The following is a 26,323-nucleotide window of genomic DNA, read 5'->3' as shown; positions in this document are numbered from 1 at the left end:
AACACCAGAGACTGACCTCTGGGTCCCACATTCACATACACGGGCAGGCATGCACTCACACAACATGCACACTCATATACAGGCATGCACACGCGCACACACACACACAGCACACACAAACCACACACACACACACACACACACACACACACACACACACACACCTCACACACACGCACACTAAAAAGAACGCAGACCTGTAGCTCAGTGAAAGAGTGCTTGCTGTAGGTTCCATCCCCAGTAGCACTACAGAAATAACCCTAGTATCTTTATCAAGTTGCACATTGATTTGTCTCCTCCTTAGCAGAGCGAAAGCGCTCACGTGGTCTTAAGTAAACCCATCCACAACTTTCGGAATGAGATAGAGGAGGAAGAGACAGGACTGAAAATAAATACCATCTCTTCTTTCAGCGTCAGAGGGAAGACCACTGTGTGAGAAACATGACCCCCTGCTAGCCAACGTAAACAGCTAGTGGTCTCTTGTTACTTCTTTTTTACCATTTATTTATTTTCTTGTTTATTTATTTGCTGAAGAGATCAGTATTGGCTCAGGAGCCCCAAGACCAAGTTCTCAGCACAAAGGAGATTTATTCGCCCCAGAGGGACAGAGGGCAGGGAATAAGAGACAGAGACAGGAGGAAAATGATGAGGGAAATGAGAAAGGGAACAAGAGGGAAAGGCCAGGGGTATTTATCCTAGAGAGGGACAAAGGGCTGCCTCCGGGTAGAGAGGAGCCAGGCACGACATAAAGGAAAATGGCGGTTTATGAAGGTACAAGGGGGAACCCTGGGTTAGGGTGAGGTGTTTGATTTTAAATGGGCGTGTTAATTAGGTGAGCCAAAGGGGGCTTCTGATGGCTGTGCTTTAGTACTTTGATAGCTGGTCCTTGGTAGTCAGCCTCAGGGGGAGGAAGTGGCCAAATACGGGAATAGACCTTGGGGGCTAGCTTTAGGAATGTCATCTAAAGGGTTTTTAGCAAGGAGGAGGGAGATGGGGGAGAAGGGCAGGGCCTGCCAGAGCCAGGTTTGTCTAGCTTGAGCTGGATAGAGTCCCTTCGTTCGATGTGGAGGGTCTCTTCTCGTTTCTGGCGTCGAGCTTTGAGAGTCTGGATTCAAGCTGAAGCTACAGGGGTACACTGTGGTGCCTGCTGGCTCCAATTCCTTGACAATTCTACTTCATTAGGGATTTATTAAAGGCATGTTCCTCCCTTACAGCCCGACTACCCTAAATAGGAGGGAAAGGAGATGAAGGAGAACAAAAATAAGCATGCATTCTGTAAAGCATGAAAAAAAAAAAAAGAAAGAAAGAAAGAAAAGAAAAGAGTGAAACCTTCTGGGGATCAGTTCTGCGGGCTATTCCCCTGGCGTAATGCTCAGGGGTCCAGCAGATCTACTCAACAGAAGAAGCCGCACCATCCATGGACCGAACTTGGAGGTATCCCCTGAGGTCACCATCACCGCAGCAGTTCCTGCCATCTCCCCTCTGGTTACCCAATCTTCGTCTCCCCCCCCCCCCCACTTCCTCTCCCAGTCCATGGTTGTTTTTTTTTTTTTTTTTTTTTTTTTGCAATACAATGCCCTGCACAGACTGGCAGGGCCCTGTCTTTTGTCTTGGGCTGATCATTCCTCCCTCTCAGTCTATACTAAGATTTGTAGAGACAGAGTCTAGTGGGGTGGCATCCCAAGACTGTTTTCACCTTGGTCCCAGACTAGGGCAGGATTACATTCTCCTCACAGGTACCAAGGTCCCTTTAGTTTTTCTTTAATACTCAACCCCCCCCCCCCCGACCTCCTAAAATGACTTGTCACAGCTAACTCATCTGCCCTCAGCATCCACATGAAAATCTTCCAGTGTTCTTCACACTAGACAGTAATCTAGCACTTACCAACCAGCACTGGGGCTTGATTCATTCTTAACATAATTTATAATACATTGAAACCCTGCATTGTAAAAACAGAGCTCCCAAAAGGTAAGCCAATAGAGGTGCCTTTTAAAATTTAGGGAGTGAAGGGATAACAATTGAGATGTAATCTGAATAAGTTAATAAAAAATAAAAAAAAATTTAAAAAGAATAAAATATTATCATTAATCACAAAAAAATGAAAAAAAATTTAATTTAGGGACTGGTTATAGATGTTTAGAATGGTTTCAAAGGTGGGTTTTTTTGTTTTTTGTTTTTTTAGGTTTTGAGACACTAGACAAATAAAGGGAAGCTAAATTAGAAGTGTTTAAATTTAGGTTGAGTATACTTTATTCTGATTGCTTGAGGATTTTCAGATTACGGATGCCATGGTGGTTTGAGTGAGAATGGCTCCCATAGACTCATATGCTTGACTCAGATCCCTGGGTGGTAGAACTATTTGGGAAGGATTAGAAGGTGTGGCCTTGTTGGAGGAGGTGTGTCACTGGGGGTGGGCTTTGAGGTTGCAATAACCCCTCCCATTTCCAGTGTGCTCTCTCTGCCTTGTAGTTGTCTCTCAAGGTGTAAGCTTTCAGCTACTGCTCCAGAGCCATGCCTGCCTGCCTGCCTGCCTGCTGCCATGCTCCACCATGATGGCCATGGACTCGCCCGCTGAAACCGTAAGCCCCAATAAACTCTTTATTTTATAAGTGGCCTCAGTCATGGTGTCTGCTCACCAATAGAAAAGTAACCAAGGCAGACGTTCAACTTGTAACTTGAGTGCTGCTTTTCTAAATCCAGAACGGAGTAATCAGGATCTCAGGCCCGTTAAGGATGTTTATACCAGGGTAGCCGTGTGTGCTCTATTGTAATGTCATTTGAGTATTCAGTTTTTAAAGAAGGGGTAGCCCATCTGACCTTAACCGGAGACCCTTCTGCCTCAGTGTCCCAAGGGTTGGGATTACAGGCATGCACCACCATGTCTCCCTCGTAGGCTCCTCATTTTGACACAAAGACTATTTAAAGTAACAAATGTTCAGTGTTTTCCTCATAGGAGAAAGTGAACCTGTGCGGTTCTTCAAATGCCAAGTAGAAGATAAGAGAACTACCTCCTAAGTGGCTCAGAAAGGAAGGCGGGAGAGGGAACTTAGCGATGCAACAAGCGCTGCCACGGAGAAGTACGCCTGCCTGGAACAGACCCCAGCCGGAAGCTTTCCCACTGGGTCCCTAACCGGAATGTGGTAGCCAGTGTCATGCACTGAGCTGCTGAGGCTCGGAGCTCTAACCGAATGGCTGTGGATCGTGTCTTCTATGCCTCCCGATGTCTTTTTGTGGGGATCACATGATACCCTTGAGAAACACATGTCAGGTAAGGCACAAAACCATACAGCGCTAGCGTGTGTGAGTTTGGAGGGACCAGAGCTCTCTTTGTTCCATTGCGGTAAAGGTGTTCCTGCAGATACATGGTAAAGGCAGAGGGGTTTCAAAGGCTTAAAAGCTGGAACAAATCTTAAACCTGGATGTGAGGCGGTGATAAGATCAGTCTCCAAAGCTCTGGGCCAACTAGCCCAGCATATGCAGTGTCTGACCAAGAGAGACCCTGTCTAACTCAAGGTGGTGACCAGCACCTGAGGTGGTTCTCTGACTTCCACGTGTATTATGACACATGCATGCCAAGGCACCCATGCACTCACACACACAAATACTCACACACAGACATACACACAAAGACTTTTTTAAAAGCAAGAATGACAAAAATAACATTTGTAATACAGAGTACGTATAATTATTTTTCCTCAACTTAATGCTTAGGCTGTATGTGTATATGGGGAAAGTAGAGCTAACAAATTGTGTGTGTGTGTGTGTGTGTGTGTGTGTGTGTGTGTGTGTGTGTAGACCATACATGTGCAGGTGCTACAAGTCTAGGAGAGGGCATTTGGATTGGTTGGGACTAAAATTACAGGTGGTTGTAAACTGCCATGCTGGGTGTTGGGAACTGAACCTGGATCCTCTGAGAAACCAATAAGGATGTTAAGTGCTAGGATGTCTCTCCTTCCACAATCAGACTTGTTTCTAACAGTTTCCCATCGATCATTTTCAAAACGAGCACTGGAAGTCTGTCTCGTGCTAGCGCCTCACGCCTTACCCAGAGCCGCAGTTACTGCCCTACAGGCGCTTTCAATTTTTTTCCCCAAGTCTAAACATTCATAGCCTGTCCACCTCCAATCACCTCAACTCCCATGTTCCTTACTTTTCTTTTTTTCCTATAGATTTACTGAATGTGTCTAACTGGGCCGTAAAGTCCTTGAGGTTGGGACCACTTTCTAACCACATCACTTCACAGGCAAAGAGAGGTTGGTTCTAAGTTGATGCTGCCAATTTGAACTGCTCATTTGGGCTAGGGATTTTAAGCTCGCTTGTAGTGTGCTTGCCCAAGATGGCGGCGGCCCTGGGCTTATGCCACAGCGCTACAAACACACAACCTTATTCTTTCATCTTAGTCTTAATGAGATCACTAACTCTAACAGTCCTAGCCTTTTGCACTTCTATCTATCAAGTACTCACAAAGTAATGCATTTGAAAAAAAAAAAAGATGACAAATGGATTATATGACTTCTGAAATACCCATGACCTTGTGCTAAGTCACCAAACCACTGTCACAAAGGTGAAGATGTTAGGCTCTTACCGCTATTTACGTATAACGATATGGATAAAACAAAATTACATCTGAATCCTCAACCACACATTTCTGATTCCCGCCCCCCTCCCCCACAACCATGTGTGCTCTCTTCCTCAAGTGCCCTGTCTACCCTCGAAATAATGGCACTGCCTAGGAACCTCTTTCTTCTTTATTTACTCCGCTCCCAAATAAAATAATTCATTAGCGTACTGTCCCCACGTTTCTGATTGGACATCTTCATTTTTTTTTTCAAAACTGTTCCTTCAAGTTAATGTTACATTTCCACCATAAACACCAAGTCTTCCTTCCATGTCTCCAGTCTGGTCGAAGATTCCATTGACTACCTCCTTGTCAAAGCCACACGCTTAGCAGTGAGCACTCTCTTCTCCTTCCCACACCCCACCGACTCCATCACCAGGTTGTGTCCATTAGCCTCCTAATTCTCTCCTGAATGTTTCCACTTACCTCCTACTCCACCACCATAGCCACGCCCATTTAGAACACGTCACTTCAAGTCTCTTCCTGGTTTTCCTGCCTCCTGGCTTTTGTTTATTTGGGATTGGTTTAGTTCGTTTTTTTGAGACAGAGTCTCTCTCTACATAGCCCTAGCTGCCCTGGAACTCACTTTGTCCACCAGGTGGGCCTTGAACTCACAGAGATCAGCCTGCCTTTGCCTCCCGAACGCTGGGATTAAAGGCGTGTGCCACCACACCTGGTTTACCGCTTATTTTTTTATCATATCTAAAAAGATAAACCTAAATACCACAGGCTTATGGTATTCGATGATGCTCAAGAGAGACCCTTTTTATTTTCCTTCAGGTCCAAAGCAGTCATGCGATAGTGGATTTATTCATTAGAGCTGAAGCCCAAGTCCCCTCCCCATTTCTGAGGACTGGGGCGGGGGGGGGGGGGGGGGGATAGGGAGGATGAAAGGGAGAGTGGGACCTGGAGGCAATGGGGGAGGGGGCTACAATAGGGATGTAAAGTGAACAAAAATTAATTAATAAAAAAAGATAGCCTGTTAGATTTGGCTGTTTTGTAAGTCTTGTTAACCCTAGTTTTTATTCTCTACCTGTTTTTTCACACTTGGCTTCCTGGTGGCTCAACCAATCCAACCTGGTGGCTCAGGTTCTTTGCTTCCTTAAGAACACTTTGGAGGATAGTAGAAAGCTCTGGAAACAGCACTCTGTTCTCCCTACATCATCATAGTGCCTGGATGCATACTGTTCGTCACCACTGGGGGTTATTTCTCCTCGTTGCCTTTCTTGCCTGTGCTTCTGCAGGATGCAGACGCCATGTTAAAGGTGTGTGCAAGCAGGAATGTCCTTGGGATAGACCCCCAAGGATATAAAAAGAAAGGAAAGTGTAGGGGCTTGTGTAAGGCAGTGGCTCTCAACCTGTGCGTTGCAACCGGTAAAAATAGGTACTCAGTGGGTACATTACAACTTGTAACAATATCAACATCACAGTTAGGAAGTGATTTCTTAAATTGATTTTTATGTATTTTGGAGCACATTTGGGACCATGAGGTCCAAACTCTTCTCCACAGTCACCCTGACATTTTCTGTGATTGGCAGCAAGGCGTCTGTCTCTCAGTGGCTGGCTAGCTCTGGCCTCCTGGGTCAGCTTCCTTCTAGCTCCTGTTCCTGTGCATTTCCTAAGTATGTTCTTGATGCTGAAATTTTAGGCTTCAACAAAATTTGCTGGAAAAAATATGAATGTGTTCTAGAATTAGAATTATAAAATGCTGTCCACGTATGAAGACTTCTTAAACATGTGGTCAAAGTACCCAGAATAATTTGTTGTGATCAACAAATTCGTGCCAACAGTTAACATTTTCTGCCAGACCATAAAATCACTTGTGTACTGCTATTTTACCAATTGCAGCCATTTATTTGCCGGTGGTATTTGAAAGCTGAGATGTTGTGTACTTTGCTAAGTTATTTTGAGTGTTAAGTATTTACCCACAAAGGTATTATATCTCTAATTAAGTTTTAATAAGCTAGGATTATAACAAAAAAGATTTCTTGACTTTTGTATTTCTAAAACTACCATGAGAAACTAAACCAAGAATTTCTGGATATTTTGAGACAAATTGATTTCTACATACCTTTTTTTTTTTAAAGCCTGAGCAGCCAGAAACAACATTTTCAAATTCAAAATTGTTTTCTGCATTTTCATCCTCAAGTGCTTGAATACAGGGCAAAGCTGTACCCAGTTTGCTGGGAGGCGTTGACAATATAACCCAGACACTTGCATCATGTCTGTGCACCGTGAGTGCAAGGTCTCTCTAATTCCCATGAAAATGCAACCTCTTACAGAAACTGTTTTCCATTTGAGCCTCAAATGAAACACATGGAGACCACTCGACAGTATTCGCCTCTGTTGGTAACATTCAATTCCCAGAATGCAGCGGGGTTTTTTTCAGGCTTTTTCTTTTCTTTTCTTTTCTTCTAATTTGTCCATAATGAAGAAACTCAAGGGTACTTAAAGCAAAGAGAGCTTTTTATTTGACATTTTCTTTCACAGTGATGATTGGGCTGCAATGTGTTTAGTATGTCCCCGCTTATAAATGGTATCTCCTCATGAAAAGGTGGCTGTCAAAAAACATTTCTCTATCATGAAGACCAGCTGCTCTGGTTCACAGGCTAGTCATAAAGAGCCTGTCCCCTGCAGTAAGCCACTCCTGGCTTATTAACGGACAACAGATAATGAAAAGCCTGCCGGAGCGCATTAAAACACAGTTCCCAGAGTTCCGAGCGCAGTCTTGTAAGGGGGTGCACTCTTACTGAACCAGAAACTGTTAGTAATAAAAGAATATTGGGGGGGGTAAATGTTTAGATTCCCAAAGAATTCAAGAACCTAGAGGGGCAGTCTGGTTTCTCTGTTAAAGGTTAATAGCTGAGACTATATCATAAGCTGCAGTAAAATGGAAGCTTTAGTTATCTTACTCCCAATAAACAGTTACAATTTTGAACACATGAAAAATGGAGACCTCCTTTTCCTCCATAATTTAAAATAACAGATGAATTTCTTGACAATAAACCAATGATCGCATTTTAAAATCTTGTAAATATTTCTTCTTTAAGTTACCAAAAAGAACAGATCATTTATTCAGACTGCTTTTTTTTTTCTTTTTTTTTTGACACAGAACCATCTTTTCTGTAGACACAGGGGATAAATATTATTGTTCTTGGTAATTATGCCGATGTCATTTTGGGCTGTTCATCATCTCTGTACATATGGCATTGACCATCCATTCCCCCAGAGCAAACTGAACCTACAGCTCCCGTCTATGCAAATAATTCCAGTCTCTCCCCCAAGACCTTTCAGGACTGAGGTGAATTAGAAACAATCAAGCCATGGTCCCGAGTCTGTTGCCAGTTCTAACCGGTGTCTGTCTGCTTAGCAGGCCTGTTTCTGCTGGGGTTTAATTGCGGGTTAGTCTTCTCTATAGCAGACTCCTTTTAAGCTGTGGGCCATTGTCGGTAGCTACCGATGAAGATCTCTCTTGTTCTTGCTTGAGTCTGGAGGATGTCCTCACCCTAAGCTGCCTGGAAGCTCCAAGGCCATCAACTGTTGCTTAGTTGATTGTGTTTGGGGAGACAATGGGAGTTTGTTTTCTTGCTGCTTGAATGGTCCCTGAAGCAGACAGACGCGTGTTTATCTACAGGGCGACGGTTCCAAGGACTCCTACCTTGACACTGAGAGGAAAACTTTCCCTCCAATCTCTGACTTCTCTGACACAGTAAATTGAAAAAACCTGCTTCCCTGTCGTGGGCATATAGAGTGTCTCCCTATTTGATTAATACCCAGAAACCACCCTTTCACTGCTACAGCAGAAGTCATATGATGGGTTCCAGATGTTTCTGTGGATCTGTCAATCCCAGACATAATAGATGACATCAGAGAAAACAGGATGGAACCGAATAGTCTCTCCCTCCTCTCCCTCCCTTTCTCTCCCCTTCTCTCCCGCCCCAACACCTCTTCGTTTTCTGTCTTCTCTCCATTACTTCCCTTCTAGGCTGATTAGACGTCACATTTTATGGAATAAGTCATCCCGCATTTTAATAACTGCAACTGACCTCCTAGGCTGAAGGACTTGGATCAGGTGGATCCCGTTTCAGGTGGCACAAACGTCGGGATCACACGGGGATGCACGGGGCACCGTGGCGTGAGCGCGCTGCTGTACTTCCTTGCTTCCAAATGATGGGGACAATTTTAGAGTAAGGATGCTTTAGGGGACACAGCCTCACTAGTGGTTAACCCTTCCTCGTGCCTCGGTCTTGTGCTGGCAGGCTTTGTTTCATCTTCCTGTTGGGATGAAGAATTCATTTAGAGATGAGAATAAAGGCATCACAGAGGTAGTAAACAGCAACCGTGCTAGAAAGGAAAGCCTTGGTCCTGGCAGACCTGTAAGATTAGGAGCATCCAGATGAGTTGCTCTTGGCTCTGGCTCCTTTCAATACATCTACTAGAAATGTCCACATGGCATTGGTCAGACCTGGTTTCAACATAAGTTTGCAGAACATCTGTCAACACCATTGTATTTTGCTGTTCGGGACTTTGAAGTTCTTTGATCATTACCTGTTGTATATCAGAGTGCCTGTGTCCAGGATGCTTGAGAATTCAAGGGGGAACCCTTGGCTTCCCTCCTTTTTGTACCATTTTGATCATGGCTGGCCTTTTTTTCTTACCATCCTTTTCAGGAATACTCACAGAGTTAGTTCGGAGCAATATAGCCCACCACAGTGGGGAAGGCATGGAGGCAGGAGTGAGAGGCAGCTGGTCACACCAAATCCACTCTTAAGAAGCGGAAGAATCTGCCTACTTGTCATAGAGAGGAATTGATCACTGATTATAAAGAAACCATGAGGTTGTGGGCAGTATTTGGTCCTACTAGGATGAAGCTGAGAAAAGAGTGATAGCGGGCTAGAAATCTCAATCTGTCTTACTCAACTCTTTCTCCCTCCCTCCCTCCCTCCCTCCCTCCCTCCCTCCCTTCCTCCCTCCCTCTCTCCCTCCCTCCTTCCCTCCTCTCCATCTCTCTTTCTCTACCTCCCTCCTTCCCTCTCTCCCTGACAGTTAAGAATTCCTATGTGGCTGGTTTTCTGGCTCTCCCTCTGACACTACTCAGTCCTGTGGATCTGGGTAGACAACGGCGTAGCAGCTGTGGGATCTGTCTGTGTGCACCCTACGCTACACTGGCTGGAGGCCTCCGTGTACCGTCGGAGTCCACAGATCTCCTCACACTGTGTGGGAAGAATATGGAGAGACATAGAATAGACTACTGAACTCGCTGTGACTGTGGAGTTTAGAAAACCCTTTCCTGATTGCAAAAAAACCTGTCTCATTGCTCTCAAACCTCTGCTCCCCACCCCCGCAAAAATGCTTGAGTTGATTGTTCCCAATTAAAGGTGTCAGCAGAGAGCTGAGAGAGAAGTGATTGAATTATAGAGATAAAACTGCTTTCCTGTTCTATGGGGTTTGCCTAGCTATAGGAATATCATTAAGTCCATATTTGAGTGAGCCCGATGGAGGAATCAGGGCTCAGGGAAGTAGAGATGTACATAAGAGAATTCTCTTCTAACTGGCCATCCTCTGTTCACGTGAGGGATTTCCATCCCTCAAGAATCCTGGTTGATGGCGACCAGAAAATTAAGGGGCACTTTGGGCTTTCTTTCTTGAACAGCCTTGCAGTATTTGTGAAGAACTGAGTAACTCCTCCAGTCTTCCTTCCGGAGTGTGAAATGCATGGGCACCTCCCACCCACCAGGAGCCGGGTCCTGGCTATGGCTTTGAATTATTTTTCCAATAAAGGATGTTCCCTTTTCCAGTAAAGGATGTTTGAACGCAGAGGTCAAGCCGTGCTTCCCTATAGCATCTGGCTAAAAGACAATAGACAGGAATTAAACTCAAGTCATCTTGCCTCAAAGCCTCTATGACTGTGATGGTGCAATGCAGTTTAGGGCAGGGGAAGCTTCCCCATTAAGCTTACTGAATGGGTTACTCCACCACCCATGCCAAGGTGGGGGCCCAATAGAATGTGCCGAGATTGCTACCCACAACATTGCTTACAGGAGACAGACTTCTCGGCAAAAACAAACTCCACGGAGCGTGCTAAACATGTCTCTATGATGCCAGGCCATAAAGAAGATTCTTTCCCAGATAACATTTGCCAGCTTTTGCTTCATTATAAAAATAATACCTAATCATAGAGAGAGAGAAACTTTAGGTAAATATAAGGGAAAAATGATAACCACTAAGAAGGCTGATGCTTCAGCACAGATACCTTCAATCTTATAATTGTATGTGTATACATTTTAAATAAAATCAAGTTACTATTACACACATATATATGACATGTATATATTATATATCTATGACAGATATACTTAAAATTTATTCCATTATCTCTTACCATATGGTCAAGTGTGAGTCACTTTGTGGTTCCTAGACCATCTCTTCTTACATCCTCATATCCCCACAGGAAGATTTTCTTTGCTCCGGTGTTCAGGGCTTCACCTAAGTGGGGTTAGAATGCTGCTCATTTAAGGCTGGTCATGGCATATGGCACAGAGCCATCTGTAAGTCTGGCCTCAGAGACTTGTCTCCTTTGTCAAATAGTCACCGGAGTTTGCCATGAGGCCATGGGGCTCGCTCACATGCTTCTCAATGTCTGGAAGGGCAGTTAGATATTGACCTGCACGTATCATCTTTCTGTAATGGTTGAATCCTTCTTGAACTTTCCATCTTTATGGTCAAATAGGTCAGATAAACACCCTATTTCTGACCAGTAAGTATTGGGTATCTGGTCACCAGAGTTATCATGGGCAGCGCTGTCTACCAGGATCTGGTAGCGAGCCAGGATTCATTATCTTCAAATGAAAGAGGAGGCACTGGGAGAAGCATTATTTTTCTCATAAATCCTAAAAAACTGTTTAGCTGTTTTTAATCACATTTTATTGTATTACATATTATATTTATATATTAATATATTATATGTGCCACAGTTTCCACTCTTAGCCGCCATATGCACAGTAGCATTATATCTACAGTCTTAGATAACCATCTGCCACACTCATTTTCAGAATGCTTCATCTTACAAAACTGAAAAATCTATACATTAAACAAGAATTCCCCGTCGTCTCTCCACAGCACGCGCCATTCGGCTTTATGTTGCTCATGTGGCACCATTCTGTGACCAGCTAGTTTCACATTACACAGTGTCCTCACGGGCCCTCTGTGCCATAGCCCTTGTCAGCGCACCTTTCCTTTTGAAGGACAAGTCATATTCCGTCACACATGTGCACCTCACTTCGCTGTCTTAGGCACCTGCCAGTGGACACCTGGCTTTACTTCCACACTCTGGATATTTTGAGTGAAGATGTCTCGGGCATAAGTATACAGGTCATTACTTTTCATCCATTTTGCAGCCGAGTGTGGCAGGAAAAATGACCCCGGGTCTGCTGGTCCAGCTGAATTGTTTTCTCTCTTAGATGAATTTTATAATTTTTTAAGAACTTAAACAATAGTATGAATTTTATTTTTAAAAGTTATATGGAAAGATCAATACAAAGACCATTCATGTGGCCTTTACCCAGATTCACCTGTTGCTCATGTCCCAGGTGCCCCTCTCTGTCTCTCCTGCCTTCTCTCTCGACGCCCCTCCCCCTCCTCTCCACTCCGCTGCCAAGCACATGGTTTTCTGAGACAGTGAGGGTGAGGTGAGATATATATATATATATATATATATATATATACACACACACACACACACATATATATATATCTCATGACCCTCTATTTGTAAATAAAGCTGCTAGTATTGCTTATGACTAGGAAGCTCATTTTTAACTTCTGTAAAATGTAACACTGAAAAGTGTCTTTCAATATAGCATAGCCATTCATTTCCTAGTGTTGCCAGTTGGTCCAATAATTCTGACATCTCTTTCCTCTACTATGGTGCCCAGTCCAGGGTCACACAATATGTTTAGTGTCTCTGTCTTTTAATGGAACCTCTATCAGTAATACTTCAATGATTTTTGATCTTGTTCTCCTTAGTGACATTAATATATTTTGAAGAACATAGGCACTGTCCCTTCTTTTTAAAATAAACATTGTTTAGTTTTTAATAGTCTGACTTGTCAGAGGGTTAAATACAAGTTCCCGTTCTTGGGGGGAACGCCACATCTATGATGTGTGCCCTTTCTAGAGCATCTCGCTAGAAGCATGTGACTGCCCTCACAGCTTCCAGGGTTTCCAATGACCGTTAGCCAATACTATGCTGGTGCATAATTTATACATGAACAGTTTTATTCTGCAAGCATGTTTAGAATAAATACTTACAAGTATGACTGGTGACTTGAAGGGAACTGTTTAAATATTTACATTTCCCCTAACTCCTTCCAAAAGATTTGCATTCATTTGCTTTGCCACCAACGATATATGAAAACGTACGTTTCTTCATAGATTGGGCAAATAGAATACATCTTTTCTCGTGCTTAGGCTGTTTAAATCTTGTTTTTGAATTGCTTGTTCCCATTTTTTGCTTATTCTTATTTATGATTTTGTTTTCCCTTCAGGTTAAAAAGGTTGTTTATAGTTTGTTTGTTTTTTTACTAACAGAACGGTAATGTATATTGCATTATTTTCCCCAGTTTGTCATTGATATTTCTTCTGAGTTTTTTTTATCCAAAATGGTTATTAAAATTGTTTGTAGATGATTTTGTCGGTTTTCCTTTGGGTACATTTGTACATTTGTGCATTTAATCACAGAATCGTTTATCCAATAGCCAAGATATGGAAGGGTTCACCCACACTTAATCTAAGGTGGAATTTTGTTTTATTAATTTTTTAATCTTTGGTAGACTTGACTTTAATTATTTTAATAATTTTAAATGCTATTTATGTGTACCTCTCTGCTTCTTTTGGATGTGCAGTGTGTGCAGTGCCTGAAAAGACCAGCAGAGGGCACAAGACTCACTGGAGCTGGAGTTGCAGGCAGCGCAGCTGTGATGTAGATTCTGGGAATCAAACACTGGTCCTCTGCGATAGCAACAAGCGTTTCCTAACTGCTGAACCATCGTCATCGTCTCTCTAGCCTTTGTCTTATTTTTATGCACAATATATGGAGGTCAGTCTCTTCATTGTTTTGACTCATTTTGCTTTAGTACCTAGTTTATATATCTAATAATTGGATTTTGATTACAAGAAAATTTGGGAATATTTTTCAAAAGGTGAGCTAAGCCAAAATCAGCCACAGACGTTTGCTCTCGATTCAGATATGTCATCTTGTAACCTTGTGTTTTATCTGGCTTATTTGCTTTCGATTCACTTGGGGGATTTTAGGAAGGTTCCTACTTTGATTCAGGTGATTGCTTTTCCCTGTTACCGTGTGTGGGCACTTTAAACCTGTTTATTGACACCGCTCTTTTAACGGCCTCCGTAAACTCTCATTTTATTCTACTTTGCCGTTTTAATCACCACTTTCCAGCATCTTCTTTGTTGTATTCTTTTCTACTTTATCAGGATGTATACTTCCTATACCTCATCGCTTTATCCACAGCTTTAGGCTTGTATATCCCCAGGCCCATGTTAACCGTGAAGAGGATCTCACACCAGTCGCTTTCCCAGACCTCCTCACATCAGCTTCCGGTTGGTGTAAGCCCCTCCAGCCAGGAAGAACACGGGCACCTCAGTTCCTGAAATCGTGCCGATTTAAGTCACTTTTCTATCAGTCTTTGCCTGGGAGACAATTTGTACGCGCCTCATAGCTTCAGCTCAAGTTTCTTTTCTAGGTCTCTTGAAAATACGGCCTCAGGGCTGGAGAGATGGCTCAGTGGTTAAGAGCACTGCCTGCTCTTCCAGAGGTCCTGAGTTCAATTCCCAGCAACCACATGGTGGCTCACAACTGTCTATAATGTGATCTGATGCCTTCTTCTGTAGATAAAGCACTCATATACAATAAGTAAAATTTAAAAAATCAAAAAGAAAGAAAGAAAGAAAATACGGCCTCAATGTTCTCAGTGCTGTGTTTGGAGTTTGACACCATCTTTTTGGCATTTTGTTGTTTGTTTGTTTGTTTTCTGTTATTTGCTTTTGCTTTTTGTTTGTTTGTTTTTTGTATTTGAAGGTATTTTATCTGTTTTCCCCCTTGAAGACTCTGAGATCATTTTTCCTTATCTTTATGAACTAATAACTTTACTAGACTGTCTATTGGGCTTCATCATTCTGGGCAATCTCTCCTTGCTAGATCTATCATTGCGTAGGCGCAATTCTTCCTTTATAAATGGGCATTGTTCCTCGATGATCGTTTCAAGGATGCTTCCATCTTACCGTTTCTCTTTCCTTTGTTAGGGACACCACAGCACCTGTTTCATCTGTCTTCCACTTTAATCTCTTGAACTATTTTGGCGTCTCTGTTACATGCTGACTGATAGCAAGGCCATATGGTACTTCTGTTTTTAGGTTTCGAAGAACTCCCATAGTGGTTGTCACAGCAGCTGTACTAACTCGTATTGTTATCAATATTTATAAAGCTCCCCCTTCCCCCATATTCACCACAGCAGTTGTCAAGTTTTACTTTCTTAATGACTGACACTCTGTCTGGGCAAGAACATCAGTGTAATTAAAAATTACATGTATATGTTACGTTTGCTGATTTGTGGGAGGGAGATGGGGTTAGTGCAGGCCACAGCTTGTGAATAGAGGTCAGGGAACAATTCGGGGCGGCCTGTTCACTCTTCCTCCCATGTGAGTCCATGCAGCACCCGTGCTGCTCGTCTAGGCTACGGCGAGGGTCTGTGGATTGAAAAGACGGCACAGCAATGGATCATACGCGCTAAGAGAATGCCGTTTATTGGGAGTAACAGAGCTGCTCATATAAGGGAGGAACCAGCCATCAAACAGCACTGTGGAAAGTCCCCAAGAGGGAGCAAGCCAAGGGCCAAATCATGAGACGCAAAACAAGGAAAATGAAGGCAACCAGTGGAGCACAATGTTTGAACTGCAGAGAAAAACAAGTAATGTTTCAACTGCAGACAAAAACAAGTCATGGTCAGTACCAGCACAGCTGCAGCTCCCCACAAGTCCAGGGTAGCAGACTCAGGTCATCCATCCCTCTCAGCACAGGCTTCTACCCATGGAGCTATCTCACTGTCCTCTGTGTAGTTTTGCTTTGCATTTCCTTGCTGGTTAAAAATGTCATACGTCCTCCTTGTGTTAACGATCCGTTTGTCTTTCTTCTGTTGGAAAGCAGTGGCTACGTTCATTTGCCCATTAGTTAATTTGATTATCTGCTGTTCTGTTGCTTAGTTTAGGTCTTTATGAATTCTGGATGTTAATGCAGCGCCAAATGAATAGCTCGCATTTCCCCACGCTCTGTAGACGGACTCTTCAGTTTATTCACTGCATCTGGTGCTGCGCATGAGCTTTGGAATGTGTTACAATCGCCTTTTGCAGTTCTTGACCTACTAGAGTCCTATTCTGAAACTTACTGTCTACGCCTGTATCTTGAAGTGTTTTTCCCTGGCAATTCCAAAGCTTCAAGTGTTACATTCAGGTATCTGGCCCAGTTTGGATTTATACATAAATCTTATTTTATTCTTCGATGTGCGAATCCCCACCTTTCTCAGCGCTCTTTTCTCTGCCGTATATTGTTGGCACTGTTGTCAGGAGTCGGAAGGTTGTAGCTGTGTGAGGTTATATCTAAGCCTTCTATTTCATTTGGCTTATATGTGTTATTTTTTGTACTACAACTATGGCAGTTTTGTTACTTTGGTTCTATAGTTTAGTTTGAACCTAAGTTTTGAGAAAAATTCTATCATTGCTGTTTTGACCAAGGATCCACTCAATATTTTTGGTCTATTATGCTTCTATATGAACATTAGGATATTTTTTCCTCATCTTACGAAGAACATCATTAGAATTTAATGTCCATGGCTAGATTTATTTCTAGGTTTCTTTTTGAGAGTACTATAAATGAGCTTGTTTAGTTTCTTGCTAAGAGTGTTAATTTTTAGAAGATAGTAAATCTCTTGACTTTCATATGTTATTTTATATCGTGTTACTTTGCCAAACTTGTGTTAGAGCTGAGTCTTCTAACTGAGTCTTTTAAGTATGGAGTCATATTGTCTACAGGTGGTCATAATATGACTTCTTACTTTCATATTTGTATCATTTTATTTCTTTTTCTTGCCTTATTGCTCTGGCAAAGATTTGAAACACTGTGTTTAGCAAGACTGATAAGAGTGTACACAATGGTCTTGTTAAAATCTTTCTTAACTTTTTGTAATATAATGTTTATTATAGGTTTGCTATACATAGATTTCATTTTGTTTCCTTATCGTCATTATATTCCTAGTGTCTTCAGGGATTTTTATCATGAAAGAATATTAAACTTGGTCAAAATTATTTTCTCCCTCTATGGAACTAATCATATATTTTTCTCTTTGAACCTATTTATGTACTGTATTGCATTTGACTTGTGTATATTGAACCATCCTTGCAGCCCTGGAACCAAAGTAACTTGGTCATGGTGCATGATAATTTTAACATATTGTAAAGTTTAGTTTACAAAAATATTATTGAGAATTTTTGCATCTCTATCAAACTTAGTCTATGATTTTCTCTTTTTTGGTGGTGCCTTGTCTGATTTTGCCATTAAAGTATCACTTGCTTTATAGAAGCTGGAAACATTATTTCCATTTATATCATATAGATTTTTAATTTTTTTCTGTTCTTTCTTTCTCTCTTTCTTTCTCTCTTTCTTTCTTTCTTTCTTTCTTTCTTTCTTTCTTTCTTTCTTTCTTCCTTTTTATCTTTCCTGAGACAGGGTTTCTCTGTGTAGCCTTGATGGTCCTGGACTCCTTTTGTGTACCAGGCTGGCCTCAAACTCACAGAAATCCACTTGACTCTGCCTCCCTGAGTGCTAGGATTACAAGTGTGTGCCACACCTTCCTTCATATAGATTTTTAAAGAAAGGATTCTTCTATTAGTTCTCCTTCGAAGGTTTGGGAGAACCCAGGAATCGTGGCGCATGCCTGTAATCTTACACATCAGAGTCTGAGGCAGGAAGATTGTGAATTAGAAGTCAACCTGGGCTACATAATAGCTTCAGGGCAGCCTAGACTGAACAGTGAGACTCTCCCTCAAAAACCGTAAGTAAAATAAAATAAAACAAAAATGTGACAGAATTCACTAGTGAATCTGTATAGCCTTAGACTTTTTTGTTTATTGGAAGATATTGTTGTTTTTTTAGTCTTACCCTTGTGTATGTTCACGTGCCTAAGTGTATGTTTTGTGTATGTTGTACCACGTGCATGCAGGTGCCCATGGAGTCCAGAAAAGAACAGTAAATCTCTTTGAACTAGAGTTACAAGTGTTTTGAAACACCCCATGTGGGTTCTTAGACCCAAACCTGGGTCCTTTGCAAGAGCAGCAAGTGCTATTAACCACTGAACCTGTTCTCTAGCCCATACTTAAGTTTTTTGTTTTGTTTTTTTTTTTTAATCACCATCATTGCTTCAATCTCATTGCTCATTAGTAGGCTGTTGACATTTTTAATATCCTTGGCTAAATTTTAGCAGGTTGTATGCATGCATAATTTATCTATTTTATTAAGCTTCTCTAACTGATTGGAATATAAAATTTCAAAATATTCCTTAATGATCCACTGGATTTCAGAGTTTCTGTTGTGATATCCCTTTATTAATCTTTTGTTTTATTGTCTTGAGTCTCTTTTCCCATCTTACTGGTTAGTTTGGCTAAAGGTTTGTTAATCTTCTGAATATTAAAAAAAGAACAACCAAGTCTTTGCTTCATTGATCCTCTATATTTTTTTCAGTATTTATTTAATTTATTTTATCTTTGATCTCCAATACTTCTTTCATTCTACTCATCTAGAGTTTCTCTCATTCTTTTGTCCCCCTCCTCCCGGTGGCCTTGTTTGTTTGTTTGTTTGTTTGTTGACATTGTATTGTTTTTGTACTTTAAAAAATTAGATTTGATTTTTTTAGTGTATTCACTCATAGTCATGAGCTTTCCTTTTAAAACTCCCTTCCCTGCAGCCTACAGGTTTTGATAATTGGTTTTCTTTTCATTTGATTCTAGCAATTTTTACATCTTGTCACTTTCTTCAAAGACCCACTGATTGTTGACTAAAGTCTTTTTATTTTTTATATTTTTAAGTTTTATTATTTTTATATTTTTAATTTGTTCACTTTACATCCTGATTGTAGGCCCTTTTCTTAAATTTTTGTTATTATTAGTTTTCTGTTTTGCCTGCATGTATGACGCATGACAGCATGTGTGCAGTTCCCACTGATGCCTGAAGAGGGCATTGTATCCTAACCCTAACTGGATTTAGAGCTTGTTTTCAGCTGCTATGGGGGTGCTAAGAATCAAAACCAGGTCTTCTGGAGGAGCAGCCAGTGCTCTTAGCTGCTGAGCCATCTCTCTAGACTGCAAGTCTACTTTTAAGTATTTGTGTGTCTGTATGTTTAATGTAGTTTCAATTGCTTGTGATTTCTTCTTTTATGCCATTAGAAGCTGATGAAATTCAAGAAAAGATTTTTTTTTTTTAGTTTGTCGAGATTTTCTTTATTGCTTAAAATGCAGTCTTTTTAAAATAAAGTTTTATGAGATGCTGAAAGTAATGAATATGACATCACTATTGGTGTGGAATATCATGGTAAACCCATTTGATCTTTTAATTTTTAAAAATTTAATTTTTAAGTTTCTTTACTAATCTTTTTGTTTAGATTATTTATGTATCGATGAGGCTTGTATGTAAAAGTGATCAGCATTACTGTGTCTGGATTTACCTGTCCCTTTATGTAGTATTTGTTTTATGAAATCGGTTCTACGAATGGTTGGTATGTATATTTTTTATACTCATTACGTCTTCTTGATGGATTGTTCCCTTTCTTTATATGTAGTGGGCCTTTTTGTTTTATTTTTACTTATCTTGGTGGAAGGGTCTTGTGTGGTTCAGGATGGACTCAAAGTCACTGTGTGAAGAAGACCTTGAAGTGTTGATTCCCCCTCTACTTCTCAAGTACCAGAACCTCAGGTGTAGGCACCATCATGGCCTTGGTGCTGCTCTGTAGCTCCTCTTAGTCTGAGGTCAGCCCTGAGCACTGACGCCCTAGCTTGCCCTGGGCTTCGACCGTTTCGTGTTTACTCTGTGTGTGTGTCTTTGGCACTGACGGGGTTTCTTGCACAGAGAGTGCTATCTTGCTTTTGGTCAAATCAAGGAGTCAAGAATTAAGATTATTCATGATTAGGGTTATCATTGAAAGATATGTATGTATGTATGTATATATATTATATATTATATATTATATATTATATATTATATATATTATTTTCCTGAGTGCTTTGAATACTGTATATTCTTTCTCATTCATGTTCAAGATTTGTTTCCTGAAACAATTGTGTTTGATTCCTTCCTATTTCTCAACTATTTATCTATCCTAGTAAGGTTTATTTTTTCCCAAATTCTTGTGATTAGGCACAGCTTAATTTTTTTTTTCTGTGCGGTATCCCTTTAAGTACTCTACAATGCCAACTAGGTGGTAACAGACTATTTAAAATTATTTCTCTTTCTATTAAAAAAACAAAACAGTATTGCAGAGTATAGTAGACTTGGTTGGAAATGATTTTCTTTTAAGGTCTGAAACACATTATTCCACCTATTTTCCAGCAACTGGTGTTCGTGTTGAAAAGCAACATGGTACTCTCACTGAAGGCTGCACTATTATTCCTTTGTTATATATTATTGTATTAAGCTATAAGATCTGTGGAATACTAATTTTCTGGTCATATCTTCCAGCAGTTCGACTGTCTCCATGTATTCCCCTAAATTTAGGCAATTTGAGGGCTGGAGATGGCTCAGCCATTAAAGGCTAGGCTCACAACCATAAATATAAGAGAGACTCACTGAATAACTAGTTTTTTTATGCCTTTAGTTTGTATATCTACACCCCTTTATGCTAAAAATTCCTAGTTTCTCTCTCAGTTATATCCTAGAGGCCTTGGAATTTGGGGCCATGGTTTTTTGGTTGTTTTTTCCCTTTATTTCCAGCTCAGTGCAGCCATCCATCAGCCTTGTCATCAGACTCTCTCTTCCAATTGATTTAGGCTCTTGGTGATGCCCCTCACTGAGTTTTATATTTGATTTACTGGGCTTTTCCCTTATAAGGTTCCCCCTACCATTTGTAAAAGAATCTCTCTTTGCCAAAATATCTTCTAAATCTTGTGTTGTCTTTCTTGATTTGTAGAGTTGTTTATGTACATGTTTCTGAAATAATTTTTCATTTAATTTTCTTTCCCCTCTTTGCCTGTCATTAGTTGGAACCCTAGACCTATGAGCCCGTACATGCTAGGCAAGTTTTATACTACTAAATTATTTACTGGTATCTGAAGTCAATAATTAAAAATCCCTAGTCCTTTGAATTTTTCCTTGCTCAACATTTTGTCTCTGTCACTGTTTCAGTTATTGAAGATTTATGGGCATTTGGAGGAATCATGCTGTCTTGTTTTTAATCACATCTCTCATGTTTCTAGTTTGTGATTTGCATGCTTCAGGGAGAATACCACCTCTAATTTCATATGAAGGTCTTCTTAATGTTCAGTCTTCTACTGGGGTCTCACTCTGGGCCCTTGTACTAAACCCTTAACATCTGATTTGCAAGTAAAAAAAAACTGAGAATCCAGGAAAATTTTATGTGACTGACTCACAAATAATTCTGCCCTCTCATTCTATTTGCTGAAACTCAACCGCAAGGGAGTCTGCGCAAGTCACAGATGCACTCTGGGAAATGGATTTGGGCCTGATGAACTCAAGCAGCATTAGTCAAGCATTGCTTTGTATAAACTTTGTTAAAGCTTGGACGCACAATGTCCCTCATATCTCATGCGTTGAATACTTGGTCCCTAGTTGGTGGCACTGCTTTGGGAGGTTGTGGACTTTTAGTAGGTGGGGCCTACCAGGAAGAAATGGGTCACTGGAGGAAAGGCCTTGAGGTTATAGCCCTGATCTGTCCCCTGTCATCTCTCTACTTCTTGTCCCACAGAAATGAGAGAACAGGGAGGTCCGAGCATCACCCACCGAGCCTCCTACTGCCAAGTCTTCCTTACAACAATGAACCATATGTCTTCCATCTTTGAGCCAAACAAATCCTTTTCTCCTAACATTGATCATTGTCTAGTATTTGATCATAATGATGAGAAAATCAGCTAAGTAAGAGCCAGTGGAATTTTAACGTTACAGTTGTGATTTTAAGTACATCCTCTTGTACTTCAGCCTGTTGCTTTTGCACTGTATCTTCACTGTCTTGTCAGATAATTTCTAATTCATCTTCTTATGTTTTTTAAAATCATATTGTGAAATACTAGTATGCCAACTGCTTTCCTGGTTTTCCTAAGTCACATGTATACCACGTCTTTGGTGAGATGGCTCACTGGATAAACACACTTGCCTTCAAGCCTCCCACCCTGAGTTTGATTCCCCAGAACCCATGTATCAGAAAGAGAGAACTGAGTCCTGCAAGTGGTCCTCTGAGATATGCGTGCATATACCGTGGAGTCAGGATACCCCACACATACCTTCCCAGAGGTACACACTTACACTAAGTACATAAACAAACACATAAATGAGACCACGTAGAAGTGCTCCATTTGCTCTATAGTATTTTACGATTATTTTCCATGGGAATTATCTTGGTAAGATGCTTCCTATTTATTCATTCTCAATAGAAAATAAACATATATATATATATATATATATATATATATATATATATATATATAAAATAGAAAATATACATATATATTTCCTAATTTAACTCCAGTTGCTTGTATATAGCCCCCTGCCACAGTTTGCTTCACTAAACTGTGGTCCCTTCTTTCCTCCCTTTTGCTACCTGGATCTCTCAGTAGAATGTCCCAAGAGGAGCCTTTAACAGGCTTTAGTATATCTGGAATTCATCTTTGCATGTGCCACATGGCTGCTTGAACATTACAAACCAACTGCTCCAACAGACATGTGTAGACTAACACTTACATATTCTTTTTCTTTAGATTTATTTATTTATTTAGTGTGTGTGTGTGTGTGTGTGTGTGTGTGTGTGTGTGTTGCCTGTAGGTTTGTATGTGTCCCACACTGCATGTCTAGTGCACTCAGAAGCCTGAAGCCAGCATCCTATCCCCAGTAATTGTATTTACAGATTGTTGTGAGCTTCCATGTAGGTGTTGGGAGCTGGACCCAGGTCTTCTGCAAGAGCAACCTCTGGTCATTTCTCCAGCCCAGTACACATACTTCTTAAGAATGCACATTTTCTTAAGAAGTAGAGTAGAGTATATATTCAAACATGAAAAAAGTCTCGAGAAATTTAAAATCATACTATGATTAAAACCACAAGGAATAAAACCAGAAACTAATAACAGAATAAAAACGAAGAGAGTCATAAATGTGTTGAAATTAAGCAATGCAATTTTAAATAAATAACGAGTCAAAACATAGTTTATAGCTATACAAAATTTATAGCCTTACAAATTTGTTGCTCTACATTAAAAAAAAAATCAGAAAAGCCTCAAATGAATAATCTAACTTTATACCTTAAGGAACAACAGAGGAAGACCAGAGAAAGCGCAAAGCTCGTGGGAATAGCAGTAGGTATTGGAGCAGAGAGACGTGAAACGGAGAAGGGAAAAACAGTGAAATCAACGAAGCCAAGGTTTAGTTTTTTGAAAAGATCAGTGAGTCACTGGATAGCAAAAGGATAAAAAGAAAGACTCACGTTAGTAAAAACAAAACAAAAAGTGACAAAATGTTACTTCTCTGATGCATAAACATAATTATAAGAAGATATGTTAACAGATTAGACAGCCTTAGCGATGCAGACACACATTTCTAGAAACACGTAAAGTCCCAAAACTGACTCAAAAAGAAATAAAAACCATGGCCAGGCCTTCAACAAAGAGTCCCAAATTCTCTACAAGGAAAAGTATAGCACCAGGTCGCTTCTTTGATTAATTTCTATAAATATGTAAAGAAAAATTGCAGCCGGGCGTGGTGGTGCTCACCTGTAATCCCAGCACTCAGCGAGGCAGAGGCAGGCAGAGCTCTGTGGGTTCCAGGCTAGCCTGGTCTACAAAGGGAGGGGAAAAACCAGTTCTTTTGCAGGTCTTTCAAAAATATCACAGAAGAGGTAACATGGCCTAATTCATTTTATCAGATTGCTAGTTCCTTGATAAGAAAGCCAAGATTTCCCAAGACCATAAATTAAATCTCTTATACTAAAAAAAGAAAAAAGAAAGAAAGAAAGAAAGGAAGAAAGAAAGAAAAAAAAAGGAAAAGGAAAGACACTAAAAAAAAAATAATAAAACAACAGGGAACAAACACAAAACAAGGAACGGGAACAAATTTCTTAACATAATAAAGTGCATTTGTAAGAATTTACACTCTACAGCTTTTAAATGATGAAAGATTAAGAACTTTTCTCTTATGATCGGGAAACAAAGACAGAGGTGCCCCTTTTATCACTTATATTTAACACGGTTGTGAAAATTCTGGCCAGAGCCATTAGATGTGTGGGAAGTGAGAGTCACCCATGGAGCCAAAAGAGAAGCACTCTGTTACACTGCATAACCTTTCAAGTTCCCCTCCCCCACCGCCCACAATTAAAGAAGGGGAAAAAAAAAAAAAGAATTCAGCAACAATGCATAAAACAAGATAAAAATCAATTGCACTGGAGACGAACAATCTAGAAGGTAAGTTAAGGAATGCATCCACTTATAATAACCACAAAAATAAAATAAAATACTTGAGAATGCTTTTAACTAAGGATGCCCAAGACTTGTGCACTAAAGCCAAAAAAGAAAAAAACAAAACAAACAAACAACAACAAAAAAAACCCACTGTTGAAATAAGTCAGAGGACGCCTAAGTGAGCACTCTCACCCCGGTCACCTTACACAGGGTTGCTTATATGAAAATGACTTGAGAGCAACTTGGTACCTGCAGCGAGGAATCTGGGTCCTCGTAACTCATAGCTCAGGCCTTGGGTTCCACATGACTCTGTTTCCCCTTCTTTGACATTTTAAAAGTCATGCCCTGTGTCTCTATTTTAAGTCCTGTAAGTCATTTGTTCCACTCAAGATTTTGCTGTTCTGAACAATAACTGATCATCATTTTGATGTTCTTTTTTAGAACTTTTCCAGGGTGAATTTTGACCATGCCACTGATTCCATATTTAAATTAGATGACTGACTCCAAATGTGGTGAAAACACAGGCATGTATTTATTTTCTTCGATGCAGATGTAATTTTTCTTTTCTTTTCTTCTATTATGTCGACACACACCACTTATAAATCAAAGTAATACAACACAGACCTAAATTAAACATTTGTTTGTGATGTAACCTATGCAGAATAAAAATGACCAACCCTCAGAAAGGCTGTGCTACACATGCACAGACCTGGGGCATTTGTATTAAATTGTTTAAATCTAACTCAACCCCATGGAATATCTTCAATTACTATCTTTCTGTACATATAGGAAAGAGAGACTAGGGTACTAACCCAGATTGCTTGGGACCCAGTGAATATTTTTACAAAAAGTTATTATTATTATTATTATTATTATTATTTTTTACAGAAATTGTCCAGAAAACACTTGGCCCTGAGGAAGAGAAATAAAGACTGGCACTGTGAGGTGGAAAACAGGAAAACGAGGCATTCAGGAGATGATAGATAGATCTTTGGGACTTGTAAAAAGCTTTTTATAGGACGTATAAGAAAACACGAGATCAGAGTATGCCAAGAGCCTGGGCCTTCCTCCAGTTAGAAGACCCACAAGTATGTTACCATCTCTTCCTCTCCAAAATTTTGACAACACTTTCTGATATACAGCACTTGGAAAATAAGTTTGCACTTGTATTCATTCATTTTGTCATTGACTCAACAAATATTTACTGATTGTCGAGACAGACTCTGCCTGCGCCTCCCTGATTGGCCTCAAATTCAAAATCCTGCCCCAGCCAGCTGTGCACCAACATGCCCGATGCTAGCAAATATCTATGGAGCATCAACTGTGCGATGCGCTTGAGTCAATGCAAAGACGATATGTCAGTGAAAAAAAAAATTCCTGCCTCAACAAAGCTTATCCAGAGCAGGGATGTGGCGAGGGTAGCTGTGGCAATAACAGGGCCCGCAAGTGGAGGGCGCGCTCCCCAGGAGGAGCAAAATGCAGCCCAAGGAAGAGAAATTGGGTCTTCCCAGAGCAGAGGTGGGGAGAAGCGGCCACCTCCAATGTGGTGGTCATGGTTGTCCTGTTGAGGTTAGCTTTGAACCAGGACTTGAAGGAGGCGGGAAATTCACCTTGCTTTGGTGTCAAGGAAACGCAACGACAAAGAAGAGCATTCTGGGAATTTAGGAACAGCAACAGAGGAGGCTTGAGGGACTGGCCAAGAGGGAGAGTGGGTTTAGGAGGAGCCTGAGAGGGACGAAGGAGGCAAAAGGTGCTGCGTTTTGTGGACTCGGAGTAGGGGCTTCGTTTTTACTCTAAGATAAACAGAAATGAAGGATGCAATTGAGAGTGGCCTGGTTTACGTCCACACGGACACTCTGGGTGCTACACTGACACTGACAAGAGTGGAGGGCCGGGGTAGGAAGAAGATTGCTAAGAGAGTGCAGTTGTAACAGGCAGGAGACAATATTGGCTTGTACCGTAGGGGCGAT

At 40.8% G+C, this 26,323-nt stretch overlaps 1 long non-coding RNA gene across 1 annotated transcript; it reads left to right on the top strand.

The window, feature by feature from the left end:
- The first annotated feature begins 478 nt into the window (after positions 1 to 478).
- Positions 479 to 24,877, top strand: LOC311584541. The gene is made up of 4 exons (XR_014774928.1): positions 479 to 1,434; positions 2,471 to 3,269; positions 13,523 to 13,716; positions 24,795 to 24,877. It is a non-coding gene; the product is annotated as an uncharacterized lncRNA (long non-coding RNA).
- Positions 24,878 to 26,323: the final 1,446 nt, after the last annotated feature.

This window comes from Acomys minous, assembly GCF_964271855.1.
Source record: "Acomys minous genome assembly, chromosome: 15".
In the NCBI taxonomy this organism is placed as follows: Eukaryota; Metazoa; Chordata; class Mammalia; order Rodentia; family Muridae; genus Acomys; species Acomys minous.
Note: the sequence above shows the minus strand (reverse complement) of the source record. Positions and strands in the feature narration are given on the sequence as shown.